Consider the following 20,890-nt stretch of genomic DNA (forward strand, 5'->3'; position numbering starts at 1 on the left):
AAACAGATCTCCTTCCACTTGCAGTTCAGGAGATTCACAGTGCGGGTCCCATAAACTGTTCAGCTCACCTTTGAGCAGTGGGGCGTCAGACCAGGTCTCTTGTAGCTTCAACCAACATGTACTTCATGTACTGTTCATTAGTCTGTTGTTCCCTTAGCTCTTCTGCCGCCGTGCCCGGAGTGCAAACCCCACTCAATGCAGCTGAAATCCCCATCAGAGGTTCCTGCTGCCCAGCCCACCAGATCTGCTCGGATGTGTTTCATGCCAGGWATTCCTCAGGGACTGCAACATTTTCCCATTTGTGGGAAAGACTGTTTCATTGTTAAGATATGGGGTGAGATATGGTTGGCAGAGAATCATATAGTGATTGCTGTTATTCTTCCTCTCCCACTTCCTGCCCCTACAGAAGKGACAAATTGAAAGAGAAGATGTGCCAAGCTAACCTTCAGAAGGACAGCCCCGAGTGACCAGGATTTTGAGTTGACAAGGACATAAACTCTTGTAAGTGAAGTGTGTTATTGATCTATCGCTAGCTACAGTGCAGAGATCAGGGGAAGTTCAAGGCTGTACACTRCTGCCAAATTCCTTCCAGATTAGGAAGAAAACAATGTAATTACTTTTATTGAGGTTCCCAGAATGAAAAATCTATTTCAGTATTTTGATTTTAAAATTCAGCCTTTTCTTTGTGGAGCTTACCTGTTGAGTTGGTGGACACTTTAGTCCGCTATGTAAAGAATAGAATTCATTCTAGAGTAAATTATAAACAAACATATTGTTAGAAAAAAATCAACCACAGATGTTGTTTTATTCTGGACATTTAAAAATAAATTAAATCAAGATCATGTCTTAAGAAGACACATGGAAAAATATAATTAATTAAAATGCTTTTTTTGATGTTATCACATATGACCCAGGAGAGATTCACCCTCAGTCATTTCTGTTTTTTTTTCTGGTAATTCTTAGGCTGATTCCAAGGTTCTTTGCAGCCCCAGGAAGGTCAGAATGGACTGATGCTTCATTTTTGCTACAGTCATTGGTATTAGTATTTTATCAACCACTTGCATTATCATCAGTGCTTTAAAAAAAAATACACAGCCTCAGAAGTATCCAGAAAGGGATTAATTCCACATGGTTTTGAAAATCTTAGGSCTATTTAAAATAATCTCATTGACTTGCTACAAATAAGTCTTGTTTAGCCCTTCCCTTCCCCCAAGTTTGATTCAGCTTTTCCTCTATTGTTGTGGCAGACCTTTCAAAATGTGTTTGATCAGACATTCTTCCTGCTTGATGGGCTGTGCCAGTGATTGACAGCAGTCCATTGTGAGCAAGCATTTAAGTAATGATGTACAGACTTGTTAGGGAACTGCTATGTCAAGAGCAGAAACGAACAATAAATTAGAATAAAGTGGAATCGCATTTGAAACTTGGCTGGAGGATTTTGCATTTGTGAGGACAAAGGACATTTGACAATCTGAGTCATCTTGCAGCTTTGCCTGTAGCAACTGTCAAATTAGTTTTTAATACTACAGGGAAAGGGATTGAGTCACAGCATTGCTTAAAGTTAAGAGGCTCATCAGTAAATCACTGGCAATATTAACAATTATGAGCTACACATTAATACAGGAAACAAACTCAGAATATTATACTTACAACAGAAAGTCAAGATGTGAACAGTATTTTGCTTTTGGATTCCTGTGCCCACTACCAGGAACCATGGCTTTAAATTGGGGAAGGTGGAGGAAAAAAAAGAAGGAATCAATTCAAGATTTTTCTAGACTACATGGCCTCAAAACAATATAGCAAGATGGTACTAAATCTGGATTTAGGAAAGTGTACTGAGATTGGGGAAGGCAAGGGCTACCTTTCATATAAATTCAAGATTTACATGCATCACTGTTATCTTTAAACTATATCTAGCAGAATCTGAAGTGCTTTTCCCTCCTCACAGATATCACATGCAGCTGTTGTGACTCCATCTGTCCTCTGCAGTAGCTGGAATATGTGACCTGATGCTGCACTGGTCTACAGAATGGTTCCAACATGGGGGACGGTGAGTTTCAATAACGTGTCCATTCTGGGAGTAAGGAAGGGCTGTTGGACATGGAACAGTACTTGTCCACTTTCAGAGAAATACATAGGCTGCTTGTTAACTGGAAACCTTGTTGAAGAACACCATTTTCTCTCCAGTTCCCTCACACACTCACCATATTCTTAGAACATTACACAACTWTGGGTTCCAGAGACATTTCAGTTCTAGGGAGCACCCTCTTTATGGTAGATTTGGGTCGTCCAGGACTGTAGCACTATGAAAACTCACACATGCTCCTTGAATTCCAACTGCTTCAAAGAATATGGTGTATTTTCAGATCAGCACTGACTTTCTTGTGTCATTTCATGCATGATTTTAGAGAGCAGCTATCAATGAAAAAAATAGTAGTATGACTGTGTTTTATTTTAAAACAGAAGATAAAACTTTCAACTTTCACATATGGTGATGAGCATAACTTCATCTATTTAAAAATCTCTCTAGGTCTACCTTGATATGTGATGTTATAAGGATTGTGTCAGGCTCTATACTACTTTTCAAAGCCAGGAGTGCACAATTCTACCATTTTCTGGCATAAAAGGGGTCAGAGGGGAAAAGAATTAGRTATGTTGTGAGAATGGCCTGAGGCACAATTGCATTGACAACTCATAATGACACTATAGGTATCTGCTTTCATAAGCTGCACAGGTCTCTTCACACAGCAGGTATTGTCCTTTTAAGTGCTGGCATGCTGTAATGAAGTCCTGTAACACTGACAAAAGAAGGATGATGAGTACATTTACTACCTGAAGTGTCTCTTGTAAGTAAGGCCAGAGAAAGAAATTCCCTGAGTTCTGCAAACACTGCACTAATGAAATTTGTTGGGATTGGTTGTTTAAATTTATCTAGAAAAACAAAAATAATTAATTCACAAACAAGCAGACAAATTAACTAATCTACATGACTACATAGATAGATATTTTCTATGAATCATTATTCCATAGTCCCCAACTCCTTTAGTCAGCAGAGATGTCCTACTTATCATATTCTCTGCTTGGGACACAAAAACGATCACAGGGTCTCAACTATAACAAAGATCATGTGGACTTTACAGTGATTCCCATTTGAAATTGGTAGGTCTAGAATTGTTTGAAACTCATTTCAGATTTATGAGAATTTGGAGCAGTTATTTATAACCAAGCTGGAAGTAYACTCAGTTCTTCAACAAGTTTTTCTATCAGTTTGATTGCAAACAGAACCTGAAAATGCAACTCAACTCATTTGGACAAGTTATACTAAGAAAGGATGATTTTGAGTAGATTTAGCTCAAAGCAGCAAACAAATTCTCAATTTACAGCTTTTTTTTTTTTTAATAGACCTATTTATATTTTGTTCTGTAATGTGTTTTTGACAAAATGTAGTTGTCATTTGATAAATGTATGACAAAATTTTATTCCTTTGGACATAATACTGAGCAGCTGCTTGCCAGTATAACACCACCAAATCTATAGTAACATTTAGAGAACATTTAAATAATAATTTACAAGCATCTTTGTGCAATTAAATTTGCACAGGTCTGCAGGATTAGTCCTACAGGCTTTCTGGATTATAAAATTTCATGTTATAAGAAGACTTCAGTTTGATTCTCTGATTTCATGGTGACTTTCCAGAGCMAAGTGTCAGAATATTCATTTTCTATTTTCATTCATAAGTAAAAAAATCATGAAAAATAAACTTCTTAGAAAGTGTACATTAACAGAAAATAAAAATAAAGAACGAACAGTAAGTCGAGTAAGGAGAGGCAGGAGACCTTTATGGATGGGCAAGGGACTGCTGGGGAAACTTAATGAGACACAGCAAGCATATATCATGTGGCAGAAGGGCCAGGCCTCATAGGAAGAATACAGGTGCATTGTCAGAGAATGCAGATGTGCACGCTCTGGATTCTCTGGAACTAGAGTTGGTGAAGGATGTCAGAGACAACAGGAAGGGCTTTTATAAATAYGTCAGCAGCAAGAGGAAGACTAAGGAAAATGTTAGTGAGCTGCTGAATGGGTAGGGGTGCCTTGGCGACTGAGGATGCTGAGAAGGCAGTTAGTAAATGCCTTCTTTGCCTCTGTCTTTACTGCTAAGGCCACTCCCCATGAACTGCAGGGCTCAGGTGAAAGAGAGAGAAACATGAGAGAGGAAGACCTTCCACTTGTTGAGGAGAMTTGGGTTAGGGATCACTTAGGCAAACCGGTCACCCACAAATCTATGGGCCCCGATGGGATGCACTCTAGAGTGCTGAGGAAACTGGCGGGGGTTGTTGGTCAGCCGCTCTCCATCATCTTCGAGAGGTCCTGGAGAGCAGGGGAGGTGCCCAAGGACTGGAAGAGAGCCAACGTCAGTCTTCAGAAAGGGCAAGAAGGAGGAGYTGGGCTACTACAGGCCAGTCAGCCTCACCTCTGTCCCTGGAAAGGTGATGGAGCAGCTCATCCTAGAGAGCATCCCTAGGCATACGAAGGAGAAGGAGGTGATCAGGAGAAGTTAGCATGGATTCACCAAAGGGAAGTCATGTCTGACAAACCTAATAGTCTTCTATGATGGGATGCCTGGCCAACGGGATGAGGGGAGAGCCATGGGTGTTGTCTACCTTGACTTCAGCAAGGCTTTCGACACCGTCTCCCATAATATCCTCATAGAGAAGCTCCGGGAGAGTGGACTAGACAAGTGCACAGTGAGGTGGATCGAGGGCTGGCTGGATGGCAGAGCTCAGMGGGTGGTSATAAATGGGGCCGAGTCCAGYTGGAGGCCTGTGGCCAGTGGTGTCCCCCAGGGGTCAGTGCTGGGCCCAGTGCTGTTCAACTTGTTYATCAAYGACCTGRACGAGGGCACGGARTGCAYCCTGAGCAWGTTTGCGGATGACACCAAGCTGGGTGGAGTGGCCGACACTCCGGAGGGCTGTGCTGCCATCCAGAGGGACCTGGACAGGCTGGAGAGTTGGGCAGAGAGGAACCTCATGAGGTTCAATAAGGACAAGTGCAGGGTCCTGCACCTGGGCAGGAATAACCCCAGGCACCAGGACAGATTAGGGCTCAACCTGCTGGAAAGCACCTCCACGGAGAGGGACCTGGGAGTCCTGGTGGACASCAAGTTAACCATGAGTGAGCAGTGTGCCCTCGTGGCCAAGAAGGCCAATGGGATCCTGGCCTGCATCAGGAGGAGTGTTCACAGCAGGTCAAGGGAGGGGATCCTGCCCCAGTGAGGCCRCACCTGGAGTACTGTGTGCAGTTCTGGGCTCCCCAGTATAAGAGGGATGTGGAGCTTCTGGAGAGGGCCCACTGTAGAGCAATCAAGATGATTAAGGGACTGGAACATCTCTYGTATGAGGAGAGACTAAGTTGGGCCTGTTTTCTCTGGAGAAGAGAMGGCTTAGAGGGGATCTGATCAATATGTACAAATACCTGAGGGGAGAATATAGGGAGGAAGGGGTCAATCTCTTCTCATTGGTGGCCAGTGACARGACAAGGGGTAATTAATAGGTGTAAGTTGAAACCCAGGCAGTTTCTTCTCCATATGAGGAAGAACTTCTTTCCTGTGAGGGTGGCAGAGCCCTGGCACAGGCTGCCCAAGGAAGCTGTGGAGTCTTCTCTGGAGGTCTTCCAAATGCACCTGGATGCCACCCTGTGCCACATGCTCTGGGTGCTCTGGTGGAGCGGGAAGGTTGGACTAGGTGATCTCTAGCGGTCCCTTCCAATCTTGAACATTCGGTGACTATATACCTCATTAACTCTAGCAGCATTGAATATGTGAATCTCTCTCTCTCCTGACGGGGTTTTTTTATTCCTAATAATGGAAAGACGTGATCAGAGAGGAGAAAAGGGCTTAAGACTAAATGAACTTAAAAAGCTCCTTTTGCCTCTTCCATGTGAAGCAAAAAGCAAGTAAAGGCACTTTTTTTTTTAAACATGTCAACTTCCATTCTCCTAAACACRCTCCCTAATATATCTTCCACGTTTAGAAAGACTGAATCAAGGACTTGATCTCTCCGTCTAATCTACAGAAAACTAGAAAACTTGGGTGGCACTGGTCACTGGTAGCACAACATATAAAAGATTCATAAAAGAATTTTAAAAGGCCCAGACATGTATAAACTAAGCTGTATCAGCAAGGCTGTTAAGACAAATCCCTAGGAAATGGGAAGCAKGGATCTAATTTTCCTGACATCTTCCTTTTTATTTGTTTGCAAATAAAGCATTCCCATGTTCTGAGCGTTTAATATGTGCATTAATAAGCAAAGGTTCTTCTGCATCTAGGAGCAGGTTAAACACTCAAGAGAAACTCAATTAAAAACATACAGAAAAAGATTAATTAAAATAATTTGTTTCCTTTGTACTAAGTGCCCTGAGGAAAGGAATCAAGCTTTATATACTAGCTTTATGTAGAGCTTTCCTCTTTCTAGGGAAAATATCAATGAAAAGCATCCTAAGGGGCAGAAAAATGGAACATCTGAACTTAATGAAGGTTGACAATGACTATTATTGATGTCCTTATCACAGATGACAAGAGGTTTAGGAGACTGTTCTACCATATTGACACTGCACCAGTTCAAATGCTTTTTCCTTCCTTTTTTTTTTTTTTTTTTTTTTTTAAAGCTGCTTCATAGGCAGTGTTTGAAAAACTTGATGTGCAGAATGACATTTGTCACCCTTTGTTCCCCAGATAAGAGTGTTATCTTCCTGTTAGTCATCTTTCAAACTGAATAACAGCTGCATTAGCACAAATTATTCTCCGTCCGTCAATTTTAATTTCAAGATTGAAAACAAAGGCAAACTCCATGTGGAAGAAGAATACATCAAGAAGGGAAGAACATCTTCCCTCCTACAGGCTTCTGTGCACACACTTTTAGAAGTAGATTTTAACAATATTTCTATACTGACATGGTCCAATCATAAAAAGTTATAAAATATTCTTTAAAAGAAGTCATCAATTTTTATTTTACAGCTTCACTGAAACACTAAGAAGGAAATAAAAAAAACTGGGGGAAAAATTCCTTCTTCTAAAACGGGCCTGGTACCCCAAGAAGCACAGGATGGGATGGCACAGGATGCRGACTGGAATGCACCCCACGGCAGGCACGATGCTCTCCAGACAAGATGCAGTACCTTGCCCATTCGTTACGAATAGCACCTGCTACATGCAAAAAATGCATTTCTGCTCCAGACATTTGGGTCCTTTCAGCTTCCCAACATAATGCCTTGCCTAAGATWTATTTTGAACCCTTTTGAAGTGCTTCCAATTCTTTCCTAGGATTTGAGCCTCTGAAATGCTCAGAAAACAGTTTCAAGCTTTTCCTYTGCATGCTGAAAGTATTTTCTTTCTGCGTCTAAATAGGTTAGAAATATTTTCTTCAAAAGGTAAACCCACACAATTCCTGAACTTTAAAATTTAGAAGAAGACAAGGCTTATGGTAGGATTGTGAAACTGGGTAACTGGTATGCTTGTGTAAAGCTTAAAATACTCATAAGTCATTAGGAACATCTGAAGTATAAGCTCCCCAGGCTCATTAGTATTAAAGCCTAGAAAATTAGATTTTTATTAAATAAATTTATCTTTCCGTAAAGCAAATTTTAACTCAGCACTGCTTGTAAAAGGCATATCCAAACATCTTTTAGAGAAAGTTCCCCCCCCATTCTATTTTCCAATTTAATTACAAACAGTTGGCCACAAAAGAAACAAGCTCTAGTTACCCAAGAAATAAAGCATCACAGTAAAACAAGTATTAGCACAACCGAAATCTTAAGCATTAATAGAGATTTTTGATATATACCAATACTTAAACTTGCATGTAGAGAAGACCAGAATAGTACTGTGCATTTTATAAGAAAGCCTCATTAAGTTTAAAGCATGCAGACCAGAAGCGCTCTCTCTCTCTCTCATAAAGAAATTGCCAGAGTTAAATATATGTACACCTCAGGTGGGATATCTTTGAAAATAATTTCTTTCCATGTAAAAAAACCTTTAGATCTTTTCTTTGAAATACAGCAGAGCTCAAAATGTGGCAGAGATCCTTATGGCAGAGATAGGACTTGGACAGCAGCTGTAAAAATTTAACTCCTTTTATCCAAGCTGTAAGCCTCTAAATAAATGAATGAATAAAAAGCAACAAACCCAACCATTTGCCACCAACTATTTCAGTAGTTCTGTGTGCTAACTTTTCAGAGGCCATTTGAGTTACCCTAGTAATGTCTTGTTCCTGATGGCTGGGCTGAATTCAGAAATGTATTTGGGAAAAATATAAAGAGCAGGATAARTGGGAATACTTCCAGGAACAGAAAGGTATATGTAGATCTACCAGGTGATAAAAATATCTGTAATCAAATCTGTCTTGTCTACAATGGATCTTTTTGTTCTGTTTATTCTCCAGGAACATTGTGGCTAAATAGCCAAGTGAAGAAGCACCCTTCAACTCTTCGTAAGGRAGGAAAAATGCAGGAGCAAAAGAAAGGGGAGCAGAGAGATGGACACAGGCAGCAATGGGCTCATAATGTTTAGTATTGTATATATCCCATCTCATATTYGTGTTCTAATTGATCTTTGACTATAAGACTTAAAATATGATTAAAAAAAATTATGCTATGGCTATTTGATAGTTTATTATGAAAATCACGACATGCCCAAACACCTAGTTCAGTGCCATACCAGGAGCTTATACTAAGCCTATAGCATGTGTAGGGAAGAAATGSAGGAAAACAATTGTCTGAAGACGTCCCTTATTTCCAATAGAGCTTTATAGAAATTGCAGTCAATGTGGAAGTCGCCAACAGTTATAAACTGTCAACGTGCTGATAGGAAAGTAAACAATGTAAAAGTGAAGCCAGCATTGGAGTCTCACAGCATGGTACGCTGCTGTAATGGTTTAAATCATAAACCAAATGATTGTTATTACAGAGATAGTAAATGTCATGCTTACAGAAAAATTGTGCATGTTAAAAATGACTGCCATTAAAAAGATAAGTCTCACAGGGGGAAAGGGACCTCAAGCCAGTAAACAGACAAAATACATTACAGCAAGAAAGCAGGACTGAAATAGGAAGTCTTGTCTAATTACCAGATTCAGCTATCATTTATAGTATTCTTTACCACCAAGAGAAGGCTAGGAGAGAGACAGATACAAAAACAGTAGACTTTATTTTTTTAAAAGCAACAGAATGGCAGTTATAATTAGGAGTATGGCATCTAAAATATGCATATCTAAAAATAGACACGCTAGGGGCTTTAGACATGCCTTCGGTATTTGCCTTACTGGTAAGGAGAATTCTGCACATAAATTGCATTCTTATTTAAATATTGCACAAGCAGAAAGATAAGACTGACTAACAGAAGCTTTGAGAACCACATCCTTCCACCATTAATGTAAAAATGCAGTCCTTAACACAGAAGAGGAAATCCTCACAAGCAGCCCATCTGTTACTACAGCCAGATTAAAACACCTGAAAAGCAAATTTTTCTCATTACAGCAATTACCAGGGAAATACTCTATCTTGTTATACACAACCCTATCCAGAAAAGAGTGCAATCGCCATCAACTTGGAATCCCAGTGACAGCTATACTCTAGCTGACACTGAAGGCCAACAWGTTCAAATGCTATGAGGCAAGATTCAGAGTTTTGAATATGAAGAGGATTGTGATCCTGATCTTTAAGCACCTCCTGCACCACTCAGCACAACAGACTTTCTTGAACTCCTRTTTGATTAGGACTTTTCATAGAAAGACAATATCCTCTTTTCTTTCAAGTTACTTCTAATGGAGAATCTACCATAACTTTTTAATCAAAATTACAGTGGAGGTTTATGCAATACATAGCATGAGATACAAAAGAGCCATGGAGAACTTACCACAGTGCATGCAAAGCTTCAGTTACTGTGCTATTTTCTAGCAATGGAGAATATGGATTTAGATAGACCCYCTTCCTTCAACATCAGACACACGGGGCTGTCAAATGCTCTCAAGGACACTCTGCCCAGTCTAAGAAGCTCCCCCAGAGTCCTGCTTTTGGCTAGCCCTCCGCATACATGTGCCCCRTGGGAGTCAGCAGGATTCTGACTGGATTTTCAGCCTTACTGGCCTTATATTGGCTCCTCAAGGATCTCTACTGCAACAGGTTGCTCTGAAGCTGGCTAGCACCTCCGTGACACAAACCTGTTTAAGAGAATAATTTCCTCTTACATCTACCTTCCCTTGTGCACTTCTTAGCCGGGATAGCCATCGTTGTCAGGACCTTCACAGGAGATRCTCAGATCTGCTCAGCTTGGCCCGTGACATTACCAGAGGGCTCCTACCTAGACTATGAGAGGGCTGAGGAGAGGGAAGCAGACCCAGATGTGCTGCACAAACCTCTGTGGTACTGTATCCATGCTTCATCATATACATGGCTACCAGAATGAGAAACTTTGCTCTTGTTCATATCAAGGCCAGGAGAAAAGAAAAGCTTCTGGAACTTTTCTATTGAATACTCTCTTCTTCATATACCTAAGGAGCAGAGCACCCTTGTGGCATTAAGAGCAGCCTACAACTGATTACCCATCTAAAATGAGTGGGTCCATTGCTGATTACTCCCAGAGCAGGTCTGTGGGGYGGAGGAGTTCCTGTAAAAAATGTTCCAGGAGCAAAATTTTCTATACTTTTTGTCATTTAAAAGACTCATTATAGTGTGGCCCAAAAATCCACTTAGAAAATAATATCTGAGAAAAAAAAACCAGCATAAAGCACGAGTAGAAGGGTAAAAGATGTCTTTCGAAGTTATTCTCAAGGCAATCACTTCATATCTCTTTTCATTATGCAGCATATTTTTCAGGTATTCATTCTGAATATATTTTAAAAAAGAAAACATTGAGCTCACTATATTTTGAGACTCATAAAATACTATTATGCATTTGAAGTATTTTATGCTCCAGGCCAGTAGTTCATCATCTCTATTTCCCTGCTACATATGAAGCTAGATGAGGAAATCAGATTATCACCCTCAAAGCCCTTTAGGAAAAAAGCAGAATTAACGTGACAATTCAAGTTCATGGAGGAAGATACTTGTGCAAAGTGTGCATGACTTCTAAATTCATTTAACATTGATTTTGCAATTAAATTAGGTTATTCACTTCCTTAATGCTACTGTAGCAAACTTGAGAATGTCATAGGTAAATGAAGTAGTAATGCAGCAGGCTGAACTCACATGCATTGCCTTTTATCACCGTACAGATAAATGCATTYTCCAGAAACCTCCTCTTTCAAAAGAGAGGCTATATAGCATAGTACAAAATTATGACAAACCTAAAAGATAAAACATAGCTGGGACTTCACCGTTTTAGAGGGAAAACGGCAAATGCAGGCGAAGGAAATGGCAAGCACAGCTGCTACAGACCGCACTCTGGATAACAAGATTTACGTATTTACCATAGCTCATTGTTACTGCTCTCTGGATAGTAAAATCTATAAAAATTATGGTATCTCAGTGCTGGCATACCATACATTTAACAATGCTAATATTTTAATGCAATTTAATTTGTTCAGTTCAGCACATTGCTTAAATATCCTTGGAGAGTCATGTAATAGAAATACTCATGCTGAGATAAAGGAGATATGAGTGAAAATGTGTGTAATGAAGCCCAAGAAGAGGCAKAACCAGGTTTAAAAAGAATGTTCCATTTTGATAACAGGAAGATKAGAAAGTGGGGGTTTATGTGTCTTTACTTCTTTTGCAAACACCAATAATCTTGGCTGAGAAAAATGTCTGTTCTTGAATGATGGCAAGAAAATACTTAGGATAAATAGGTAAGATGAAGACATGCCAACTGWTAGTTCCAATAAAGCTTCATTTTCCTCTCCTTACTGATGGCCATRTGTTTATATACAATGAATAAAACGCTCAGTTTGGGGAAGATACACATACTTACATATGTGTACGTCCATGCCACATGCAGCTAAAGCTCTCAGTAGCAATCTCACCAAATCTCTTTGCTTTTAAAGAGTTTCCAGAAATAAGTTGCAGCAGAGTAACYGCAGCAACAAAAGAAAAATAGAGCAATATAGTCATGAAAGATAGTAATAAAAATCATGTCGTAAGTTAGGAGATCTTGGAGAGAAAGAAGCACTTAYGTTACTGCAGAAGGCAAACCAAAGAAGGCCAGGCCAGACAAGAAAGGCCTGAACAGTCTGGCTTTATATTGGTGTAAATGTCATATTTATACTGGACTCTCTGTTCCAGCTCAGGAACCCACCAACCCAAGAGGTGGGATTCACACACAACAGGGAGGTGAGCACTGAAGGAAAGGAGCATGGCCAGGCTTGACRTGCTCTATTTCATGGCTCAGCAAGCCCCTGACACTGCAGTCAAAATCTGCTGTATTCTAATAATCTCCTGATTATAGCGAATGTCAACACAGCTGAACTCGAACAATGAGCTAAACTCATTCATTAGCTATCTCGTAGGGGTTTAATCATTGGTTTTAAGATGAAAACGGTTGTCAAGAAATACTTTCATTTGTTGTTTGCTTTCCRAGTTCACATGTGAAATTTCATCGTTACTTCTGTCATTATGCCAGGTGTGATATGATAGGAACAGTCACTGATCTGAAGATGGTCTAGGTTAAGAAAAAAAGAAAATAATTACCAAGAAGCAGATAGGAAAGCACAAGTCTCAAGAGCATGGGATATGGATTCCTGCTGACCTCAGCCAGGAAGCAGCAGTGAAGCAATGCCAAGGCAAAAGAGCTACAGACATGATGATGCACCAAAATCCTCCTCCTCCAAAACCATGTTTCCTTCATCACTGAAATGAATTCGCCTAGTGATAATGTGGGGGTAAAGAATATACACCAAAGAGAGTGCTATTATGTTCAGGTAAAACTAAATCTAGAATATAAACCTGTATATATGAGCGTAACAAGACACAGGAGCTTTGGTACTCAGAGAGACCCAAGTTCAGTAGAAGAGTCGCCAAATTTGGTGCTTTGAATACATAGACACAAACACCACAGTTAGGATTGCTGTAAAAGTCCTCAAAAACATGGGAAATTGTGCTCCCGGCCCTAGTTTCTAAGAGGGCACCCGGATCAGCCCCTGCGAGGGAGTCTTTTTGTGCCATGCATCAGTTCTAAGTGCCACCTATTGAACTTTCAACACCATTTCTGAGCACTGGTGTTAGCTTAATCTTAACACAGCTCAGATCGGCTTAACTGCTCTGTACTAATAGGATCATAACACTGGAAACTGTGACCTTGCCCTTCGCAACCCCTGAAGCCKTCTCAGGCTGTAACGGAGTCTTTGAAAGCCTTCAGCTAACATTACTAATTATAACTGCAATCTCCTGGGTTTGAAAGCAGTGAAACTTTGTTTTCAGCTTGACTAAGGCAATGCTAGAAGTCTCAAGAAAAGACCTTTATTTTTCTCAAGCCCCCAAACTTTTTAATAAATGCTGAAAGATAACCATCTTGGAATGATACAAGATGTCTTCTTATTAAGAGATTACATATTAAACCATAAACAGAAAAGCACTAGTTTAAGGTATCACTTTTTTTTTCTCTAGAGCATTAGAAAAAAAAATCAGAAATAACAACTACTGCAGTTATTGAGCCTGTTCATCCCTCCTTCCATGTGCAGTAACTGAAAACTCTCCACTTAGGCTATCACCTACAGAACCACAGGTACTATGTAACGTCACCAAAAAATTCCTCTCCTAGGGAAATCTTTGTAACATGTTTTTTTATGTAGATATGTACAAAACATGGTATCACTAGCTAACTTTACAGTGGACAAAAATTCTCATTCACAGTAAAAAAACAGTAGAATTGTATGATTTTCAGTAGCTGTATCAGTAAAACATATAGGTCTTTTAGTTGCAGACATGAAGCAAACTTTCCTAACTCAAACAGCAGCTAGCTGTAGTCCTGACCCAAATAAAAAGAGAAATACAGTGCTTTCCTACAGCAAAGACTAAGGAATATGCATTTAAGCAATTGTCTTACATAAACCTTTCAACTTCTTAATCAAATTAATATTTCAGTCATATMTCTGCCTTACCACATTCACCTCAGAGGCATCAGGACCACACATACGAACCTCTCCCTCCTGGACTCCAGCAAGCTGAGGGTTCATCCCCAAGCCCAGCGGCTCATGGACCCTCACAAGGCGTCCAGCCCTCCTCGCAGGGAGCRAGTGCTACACAAATGGGCAACCACACAGATTCCGTGAATTTCCCAAGAACCTTCTAAATTCTAATCCAAGAACCCTTTAAATTCTAAATTCTAAAGAAAATTTGCTTTCTCTAGCAGGGAACTACTTGGAAGATGAGGTGTATGTCCCCTCCTCCATTCAGTAAGTAGTGTGAAATATTGTTGTATTTACGGAAATGAGAACAAGACTCTGAATCTCTCAGACATTGAACTTGAGTCATGTCTGCTCCCTATTCCCCCCTTCCCCTTGCATCTTTTCTCCAGCAAAGATTTAATTATTCAATGCCAAGTGCAATAACATCAGGAGAGACCATGAGCATTCTTCCATGGAATACTTCATAGCACACTAATTAGGACTCTTTGGAGAGATTTAACAATCCCTGTAGGCAGAGGAGGGAACGGAATCTGATCTCCTCTAACTCTGATGACTGTCCTCATTTCGTGCTATTGAAAGGGAGCGTAGGAACCTTCTAGTGGCCACAGTTTCTGAGGCAAGTACTGCTCGAACCTCACTCCAGATGCGGACAGGAGTCTTGTTCAGCCCCCCATAACTGGTAAAAACCAAGACAGACCTCCGWGCCCAGCAGTTTTAGGGTTCAGGCAGATTACATGGATGCTGTGTAATGTGTGGGCTTGAACTGACATGTATCACCAGCTCCTAACTCAGAATGGGGCCTTGGTACAGGTCAGTGTGTGAGGCACCCTATGTCCGGCCCTGACGCTGTATGAGGCTCTTGCAGGATGAATCATGAAGGGCTCATGAAGCTTTAGGAGCTCAGGCAGCGTTCACTGGTGTCCCCAGATGTGCCACATCCCCTCCCACAAGCAGCTAGAGCAAGCCCAGCAGCACCCAGCACCAGGACACAGCAGGAGGGTCCAGCGCACAGTGGCCCTGGACCCGCAGGTCCGTGGCTATGGATCGGCCCGGCCTCCCTTCCCMGCATCTTCCAGGATGGATTTTCTCTTGTTCAAAAAAGAATGAAATGTATTCTTAGCTATTTACTGATGCAAGCCACCAATATAAACCAAACATAAACTATGGATGCAGTTTATCAGCTTTGAGACGCAGGCCTGGATATATGCATCTGACTGCAATGAAATTATATTACATACCTATTTGTGCCATTACTTATAGGTGACATATAAAGAATTGCACATAAAGAAGGGCACATAAAGAATTGCCTGATGGTAATAAGCGTTCAAGTGCTTCAGTTGTTATTATGGATCACCAATGTTTTTAATTTTTCCCCATTCCTTCAGATTTTTCATTTTTACCACTGAAAATTCAACAGTGACTAGTTATGATACAAAATAACTATATAGATCTCTTTTACTGAAAACAGGGTTGTTATTTTGAGAGTTATTGTAACTGTTATTACAATAAACATATATATCTATCTTCCCCCAAATTAAACTACTCTGACAAGAGCTTTTCATTACGAAGGAAACTTTTAATATTCCTATTGCTTATGGTGTCCTATACAATTAATCTTTTATTTTTAACAATCTAAATGAGAGCGAATGTGAAATTTCCTTTTTTTTTTTTTTTAGGTTGCTGCTTTTTATCTTTACCAATTAGTGGCTCCTTTGAGTCTCATCTCGTGATACTTGATTAGCCCTCTTAAATCTACTAGAGGTTATACATTCTTCATTTATGTCATTCATTAATCACTGCTCAATAACTGCTGTCAGAAAGTTGTCATTTTGATGTCGCGTTGCTCACTGCATTCTTTCTTGTTGATAGTTAATCAAATGCTCYCCTGCTGCGGTCAAAGCACAGTTTGATAGCAGATTCAGAGGTTACCCAGCATTAAAACACAAAGCTCATTGTAAAAGTTCATTTTTTGCTAAGCTGAAAGCTTTCACTTTGCAGTCACGGGCTAATGGCACACTGTTGTCATGCCCTCCTGACTGGGTAGCTAGAAAACAGTACTAAGTTCTGCTGYCTAAGGGACGCAGAACTGTAATGACTGTCTAATTACCTGCAGCTCTGAAATGAACTGCAAAGTTTCCGCCGTCAATCATAGTGAAATAATGTTTCTTTTTAAGATATTGGAATTAGAACAATTGTCAAAATGTATTAAAACTTCAGGAGGCTGTAAGTGAAATGAAAGCACCCAACAGAAAAGAATTCTGTCCTGGAATAAAACCAAACATTTTCATTTCTCATGTTTGTTCAAGAAAGATTTATATAGGAAATATGCTGAATTAAATTCTGCAAAAGCAGTAGTTAGGTAGCAGGCACACTGAAAACAAATGAAGTACCAATCCAAATGACAATGAAAGAGGGGAGTGAAATGGGACCAAGAATTATTGTGGCAAATAAAAGTAAACGTAAAACAGACTACTGAAAACCCTATGTCTTTTTGTAGCAGTTTGACATTGCCATGCTTATTTGCTTAAAAAGAATCATCARTGTTTGATGTCTCTGCATAAAAATGATCTATACTAACAATTCTCTCTCTTTCCTTTTGGAGATCTTATCAGTGATCTACACGAGCCCCAAACAACTGCAGCTGTATAGCCAAGGAAGCAGTAAAAAATGCAAAGAGATGTATCAAGTTAATTACTGTATTAACTTCATTTTTAAGTCATATGGGAATTTTATGTAATTATGTAAGACCAGTGTGGCAAATACAAGTGAGAGGAAGCAATAATGTTTGGGGTTTTGCAATTAAATGGTCTAAAATAATGAGATATTTATAAAAAAAACCTCTCATACATACATACATATATATATATGTATGTATGTATATAAAGCCTTGAGCTTGAATTCTAGACCCAGACAGAAAAGTCAGCATCAGACCAGAAGGCTCAAGGAAATGATCCAAAGCACCATAATAATTCAAACTGGGGAACAGCTGAGATAAAGGAGTGATTTTTAGCTTTGTGAACCCACCTATTTAGGAAATGGGGAAAAAAATGCCTTATATCCACAAGGATAATTAGGAAAAATGTACATGTCTGTGCTTATTGTTTTTTATACTATTTAAGTATTAATTTTGCTTGCTACCCTGAGAGCTAGTCTGCTTTATAAACATAACGATACATGGTTAGCATCCAAGTTTAGACCTGCTTAATTAAACTGCATCATTGAACTTCTTAATTATTAAGTGGCACCAATGGCACACAGAAATGAAGATGACTTCTATATATAAGACAATATATATTACACAATCATTTTATAAATAATACATAAGAATTGGCATATTTATCAAGTGATAGAACAGTAGTCCTTAACTTGCAGCTAAGACACTTAAGCCAGTTAAGAGCCTGTCCTTTTCTATTCCTGTTTCCTCGGTTCCTCTTCTACAAAGAATCTAGTTATAGTCACTGCTCAAATGTAAGAAAACTAAAATCTTAGGAAGGATAAAGAAGCATCTCTGAAACTCTGAGAATATGATACAGATAGATGAGTGCAATTATTTTTATTTTGATTTAAAAAGCATGCTATGGTTGCATATTTTAAGTACATTTCTTTTAATCCAGGTAATACAGATGACTAAAAAACTGCCATTTTTGGATCTTAGTGCTGTGTGGGTTTGCTACAGTCTTCATTAAAAAAAAAWTCACCTATAATTGAAGAGCTTTGTGGCCTATTTACATTTTAACTTACTCTTTGCTACCCAGTACTTTTTTTATATCCTTTTATCCTGGTTTGAGATGGAACAGAAAGTGGTGGTTTACCTCCAGGCACTTCCTTATTTTCTTTTTCTAAATGACTGGGAGAATAAAATATTTTTCTTTCTCTACACACTAGTATTCCACTTGATTCAAATCCCTATGGCCCCTAAGTACCATTTTCTTTTCTGTTCAAGTCTAATAAATAAAAGCAATAAATTAACATTTGGTCATTCTTTGCACTCTTACTGTGATACACTTGATCTTAAGAAGAGCCATATAGAAAKATAAGAAAAAAAATCTGAAGGGTGTAAACCTCTATTGCACTAATAGGAGGTCCTGACCTRTTCCAGGTAGGTCAGATCATTTGCTAAGTYTGCAAGACAATAATGCTGTCTCCATGGACAGGCCATGAGCAGCTCTCTTGCCAGCCCTAACTGCAGTTCAATGACCTGTTCAGCTTAGTTCTTTTGCTTAACGTGCTCAACGTGTGTGTGTTGCTGCCAACTGAGGCTACTCCCAAGTAAAACTAACAAGTGTTTCAAAAACAAGGAAGTGGCATCATGATCCTCATCCCAATAAGCTGTGATGGACTCTCAATGAGTGCTTCAGAGAGAAGGTTTGTGRCAGAAAAAGACTTGGAAGGACAAGGAACCAGTGCTGAGCTAGATTTAAGAACTCTCCTCGATGCCTGAACCATGGAACCAAGAGGATTCTTTTCAATTAATATAAAAACGCACCGACTTTAACAGGAATTTCTTTGCTGTTTGTTTTCAAGAAATACGACCTAATATTTCAAGAAGAAACTTGACCTCAATTTTTATTAATTTAATCCAGCGAATGTGAGTTCTCAATTTAAAGTTCTTTATTCTCTTGTAACAAGTCTGCTAAAGCATAATTATAAGGAGACTGTAAACCTTTTTTGCTTTCTCAATTTAAAACTGTTCTTGACAGCTCCTTTTCAGGACTCTGGCTGACTCAGGATCCTGTCATAACCTGTAAGATGTCTTCAGTATCTTCACTGTCTCTTTTCTTCTTGAAGTTTTTGTCTTTTTTTTTTCATTATCCTTTTTTTCCTTTGTCTTTTTAATTGTTCCTATATTATGTCTCCTGATTTCCCCCTGGGTTTCCCRAAGACACTGTCCTTGGTTCCCAGTCCCCTCTCTGTTTTATCTTCAASCATTTTCATTTTTAAATTTAATTATACTTATTAGCTTCACTGTCTTCTTTAGACTGATCTTCTCTTTTGTCTGTTTGACAATCTAATCACATGCACCTAGCTAGGAGCTGCAGCTCAACCTGATTGAAAGAGAGCTCTTAATCCTTCACCAGAACTTCTTGACTGACCATCAGACGCACTGTCAACTTCTTGTCTGGCACTCACACTCACAGCAYAGGGGACAAATCTGACTTGGATCACACCTATTCAGGCTACATCTTGTTAATTCTTTCTGCATATAACATCCCCTTTTCCTGCTATAGGGAGAAACTGCCATTCCTTCAGAAATATGAACATCTGCATGTGTCCTGCTGCTCGATCCTAAGGCCTTCAGTCTTGCCCCACTCTCAGTCATTGAGAGTGTCTCTGATGCCTTACTCATTACTGAAAAATTAAGTAGCTTCAAATAATCAACAATATTACTTTTTCCTGAGTAAATATTGATACGTCTTCTGAGCTGCCACTCAGAGAAGAATCCCTTCCAAGGAGCTGTTGTGTCACTCTCCTCTCTCCTCTACAACTTAATTTTCATGATGTATGCACAAATGTAGCATAAAAACGGAAGATATGCATCACATATGCATGTATATATGCATACAAACCTAACATCAGATATATGTACGCGCACTGATCAAGAGTTAATGACAACTATAAAATCCCATGTTAGGAGAAAAGTACAGTGCTAGAAATTACTTGTATTTTAGCAGCATAAGGGACTTTTATCCATTTTYTCATTCCTCAACTGCATTTTTAAGCTTAACAAAAAAATTATACCTGTCATCTCAACTCGGGACTCAAGGGTACTACCTTCATAACATTTCTGATGAGAGCAAACTTACCCATTTTCATCCTGGGAAAAGTGACACAAAGTTACTTACCTAAAGTCATATTAGGAGTTGCTAGCTGAGCTGAAAATTGAAGTCAAATATCTGTGCTTCTTCCATTAGATGATTGCTCTTACCATGGCAGGCAGCAGCAGCTCTGCAAGTTAAGAATGAATAACATGAACAAGATTAGTGTTTATTTCATCCAAGGCTGATATTCTTGTTATCTTCATACTGGGGAAGCAATTTATAATTTTGCCATTAATTTGTCTTTTAAGTGTCACACATACTATTGTCTGCTGGAATTCACATGGTCTGTGGCTTGACATGCTGGATTGCAGGTCATAAAGGACAGTGGAGGATAAAGAAATGAATCACTGACTTACAAATGGAATTTAGAATGAAAAAGCACTGATGGAAGCTTCATCTTCAGTATTTTCAGATGTTGCTGTGATAAAATACAGCACCTAGTCTGCCACAGATCTTACAAAAACAATCCCAATATTTGCATATAATACAAAATTAAACTCCTATTAAAAAAAGGAAAAAGTTATTAATAAATGATGGATTAATTTAATTCAAGATAATTCTGATAAGCAGAGCTAGAAAACTGAACCAGCATTCGATGACTCCTTTCCTGCCCTTCTCTGTCTGTAATCATATCTCACTATTATCACTGCAATTGGGATTTTCAGGTGAATTGTTCACCTGCTTTACAGAATGCTTCTTCAGCACTCTTGCTTTTTCCTTTTTTCTTTCAATAAGAATGTCTTCTCAGAAAGGAGAAAATGATCTTTTGATACTTCATCTAATTTTTTTTTAAGTATCAAAAATAATTTTAGCACCACACTTTCAAAAGGGAATACACACATTGATTTCCCTGAATTTGAAGATGGGAATTTTATTTAGAAAAATAATAATTACTGTCCTCTGTTAGCTACTATTATTTTCATAGCTATGAGATACCTTTAGACTACGCACAGACATGAA

The 20,890-nt window shown here is 39.1% G+C and overlaps 1 long non-coding RNA gene across 1 annotated transcript; it reads left to right on the forward strand.

The window, feature by feature from the left end:
- Window positions 1-409: 409 nt before the first annotated feature.
- LOC112944550 lies at window positions 410-8,753 on the forward strand. The gene is made up of 3 exons (XR_003248796.1): window positions 410-501; window positions 1,949-2,050; window positions 8,436-8,753. It is a non-coding gene; the product is annotated as an uncharacterized LOC112944550 (long non-coding RNA).
- The last annotated feature ends 12,137 nt before the right edge of the window (window positions 8,754-20,890 follow it).

Source organism: Nothoprocta perdicaria, unplaced genomic scaffold (assembly GCF_003342845.1).
Source record: "Nothoprocta perdicaria isolate Ctin4 unplaced genomic scaffold, notPer1 scaffold_17, whole genome shotgun sequence".
Lineage (NCBI taxonomy): Eukaryota > Metazoa > Chordata > Aves > Tinamiformes > Tinamidae > Nothoprocta > Nothoprocta perdicaria.